The sequence below is a fragment of the Rhagoletis pomonella genome, unplaced genomic scaffold, assembly GCF_013731165.1.
Source record: "Rhagoletis pomonella isolate Grant_MI unplaced genomic scaffold, Rhpom_1.0 Rhpom_scaffold_00005, whole genome shotgun sequence".
In the NCBI taxonomy this organism is placed as follows: domain Eukaryota; kingdom Metazoa; phylum Arthropoda; class Insecta; order Diptera; family Tephritidae; genus Rhagoletis; species Rhagoletis pomonella.
Genome location: NW_023458559.1, coordinates 23,051,376 through 23,054,990, shown reverse-complemented (window position 1 = coordinate 23,054,990; position 3,615 = coordinate 23,051,376). Strand labels below are relative to the sequence as shown.

Sequence of the window (3,615 nt, the reverse complement as noted above, 5' to 3'; positions counted from 1 at the left end):
ATTTCATGGTATGTTTAATTGGTTTAAGTTATTGAATTTTTACTCATATTCATAAAAGTTATGTCTCAATGCGAATCCCGGGATTACTTAAAAAAAAATCCCGAAATCCCGGGATCACAATTTTCCGCATATTTTGGCATCCCTAATACATACATATATATGTATGTACACACAACAGCACTTTTCCACAAATTTCACTAACACTAGCTATGTATAGTACACTCCTTGAATTCGTGCTTTACTTTCGCAGCTCTCCTTATTTTGTCAAATTAATGTTGACTAACTGCGTAAGTGACATTTTTGTGCTTCAGTTTAATTAATTACTGTAATTGGTGTCGTGACCTTTTCAATTTTCACATGACAGTAATACTTTCACTCACTTTAAGTATAATCTTAAGTTGAACTTAACCTACGAAATTTACCTTGTAAATCGACGCGAAATTTGTTGACTAGCTTATTTGGCAGGGCCGCTGATTCCACGCGACATTCAATGTCCCGCGCTAAATCGTCGCGTGACAGCTCGAGCGTTAATTCCAGTCTCGCAGTAAAGAGGCCATCAGTTTCGACGTACGAAGCGGAATCTATTCAAATGAAAAAATTGTAGAAACGTTTTTATCAAATCATACGCATAAATATTTGAGTTGCTTATTATCGATTTTCTAGTTTTATATTCAGGGTCCTAAATATGGCCCCTTTTTCAAAATATATATAAAATATAATATATAAATAAAAAAAGATTTATAAATATGAACGAACTCGGATTTTGGTCCCAAATATCTCGACTTCTGCGCCACCTATCGGTAAACTAAGCAAACTAAATCAGACGATATTTGCAGGATTTGGAAATATTTCGACCCGTGCGCCAGCTACCGGCTAAATTTTGTGTGAAGTTATTTTTTCCATGTAACTAAGGTACTTTCCAAATATGAACAAAATGGGGCTGTAAACACTTGCGCCATCTATCAGATTAGTTTATATTTCATATTGCATTGTCCTTGGGTTCTGGGTCAAGTCTCCGGGTCATCAGGAAATTCGTCAAAAATTTATTGCAAGATTTTACCCAAGCAAACATTCGTACATATATGTATACATACTAGGTCATTAAACCCCCGAGAATTTTAATTATCCCGGGATCAAGGGGTTTTTCAAGAATTATAGGAAGAACAATAAAGAGATATAAAAACTTTTTTTTTTATCAAACAAGACCAAACGGCATATGCTAAACAAATACTTGTACTTCATAAAACAACAACAAATATAAAGCATCTAGCCATTGTCCGCGAGACTAGACTTTATATTGTTACAAGAGTAACCAGCTGAGAAAAACATTTTTCTGACTCTACGCAAAACCACCCCAACAAAATAAAAAGAAGACCAACTCTACCACATTTTAAAAGTTTCTTTCAAGTGCTACCAGATTTTTAGTTTTTGCACAGTTCTTGCATAATCCCCGAAAAAAATCGGTAATCGCTTTTAGTGGTAACGTGTACTAGAAGTCATAGCGTTATAATGCCTTCGAATTCTTTCGCTTCTTTTTGGCATTGCCGGTAATGCAAAGTAGAATGTCCTACAATATTTTATTTGTTCCGCTTCTTTGCTTCATTTCAGGGAATGCAAAGTAGAATATCCTACAATATTTTGTTTATTTCGCTTCTTTGCTTCATTTTGGGGAATGCAAAGTAGAATGCTGCATCGTAGTCAGCTGAAAAATAGAATGAATATCCAAAAATTCTTTTTCTACCGTTACTTTCTGTGCAAATTTGTCTCGCATAAAAATCATGTTTTGCTTTGTTCAATTTGCAGCCAAGTTGAAGTCAGCCAATGAAGTGAAGTACATGAGTGAAGAAGTACAATTTTAAGCTTAATTAAATACACATGTATGTACATACCGATTTTTAAGTAAAATCTAAATACCTAAATACATACATATTTATGTATAAAAACTGATTTATAAAAATTTTAATTAATTTTAATTTTTTAAGACATTTTCTGATTTCATTTTAATATAAATAAGTATGTACTTGTCTAGGCATTCTACGTTAGTTTCTCGTTAAGGCATTCTTTGTTCGCTTCTCTGGATTCTGTTTATCCATGCGTTCTCCCTTCGTTCGAAGGTATGTAATGCTGCGGGTAAGGGCTTACGACCAATGACATGTCCATGTAAAAATAATGCCTTCTTGAAGTGAAAGGGTAAGCGATTCCCATCGCCTAGCTCGTTTCCACTTTCGTTTCTGTGGTAATCGTGTTTTTTGCTGGAATAGTTTTAAAAAGTGGATTTATTCACAGGTTCTGCGATTCACTTCCTATTGAAAATGACTTATGTTCAGTGTAAACCCGAATTTTCTGCATTTCTCGCTTTTATGTCAAATGCACTTGAATTAATTTTTTCATTTTCAATTTCACTTTCACTCTGATTCAATTAGGTACAATTAGTACAAATCTCGAGATACCGGAGCTGTAATCCTGGGATTTCGGGACATGGAAAGAATGCCCTAATACATACATAAATGCAGATATAGAAAGTTAAATAAAAACTTGTAAAAATCAATTAAGTCAAATTTATCGGTCTGTCCCTCCGTGCACACAATACCCGGAGCAAACGGGTGCGTAATTAATATTTTTGGTAAGTATAAGTCATCTGTAACTTAGCTGAAGTTTTAATTTCTTTGGTTTGTTTTTCGTATCCTTTGCACCGTTATTTGAAAAGAATGTGATTTGGATTACCAACATTTTTATAAAACAAAGCTTTGGTAGAGTAAAAAAGTGTTTTGCCACTTTTTGAGGGAGATTTTTTGGATTTATGTATATAGTTGAGAGTATGTATTGAGACATTTATAAAATTTAGCTGCAATTGTCTACATGCCTTTCAAAAAATTAACTTTATGTAGTGTCATACGAATTTTTCGGAGCCTGGCTATCTTCAAAAATTAGCGATCGCTGTGAAACAATAGGGGTATTTACGAACCGGGGCATACTGTCTAGCATGGTGCATAGATAGCATGATTGGCTAATTTTGTTGTTGTTTGAACACATGAAACAACGACAATCATACTATTAATGCGATCTATGCACCATGCTAGATGGTATGCACCGGATCTTGAATACCCCTAATGTCAGCTTTACTAAATGTTCTTATGCATAAATTTTCAATCCCACTTACTGACAAAAAAAGTTAAATATAAATTAAATAACATTGAGCGACAGCTTCAGCGGAAATAGGTGGCATGTAATCGAGTTAAATCTTATTTTAAGAAGAAGCGCTTTGATTGGATGTGGATTTCGAAGATTATGTCATACTAAGCAATAATATCCAACTTCCACCACTTAATGAAGTATGTTATTTATAAATAAAATATTGTTGTTTACTAAACGGTAATTAAATTTCAGAGACGGAGTACTAGCAAAGGTCGACCTCAGGTGCAATATGAAGGCTTATGTGAGAAGAGTAAGCGCCGAAAAGTTGAGCAACTTATTAAAACGACTTCAGCAAGTCAAATGGTAAGAGCAGCAGATTTAGTAAATAAAATAATGTAAAACAAGTAAGAAAGTCTAAGTTCGGGCGGAGCCTAACATTAAATACCCGGCGCAAGTATTAAATATATGTTTTCCACCTTT

General features: G+C 34.1%; 1 protein-coding gene across 1 annotated transcript in view; it reads left to right on the top strand.

The window, feature by feature from the left end:
- Positions 1-3,615, top strand: part of LOC118738771 — a gene marked incomplete in the record, with an annotated part of 347,848 nt that overhangs the window by 216,028 nt on the left and 128,205 nt on the right.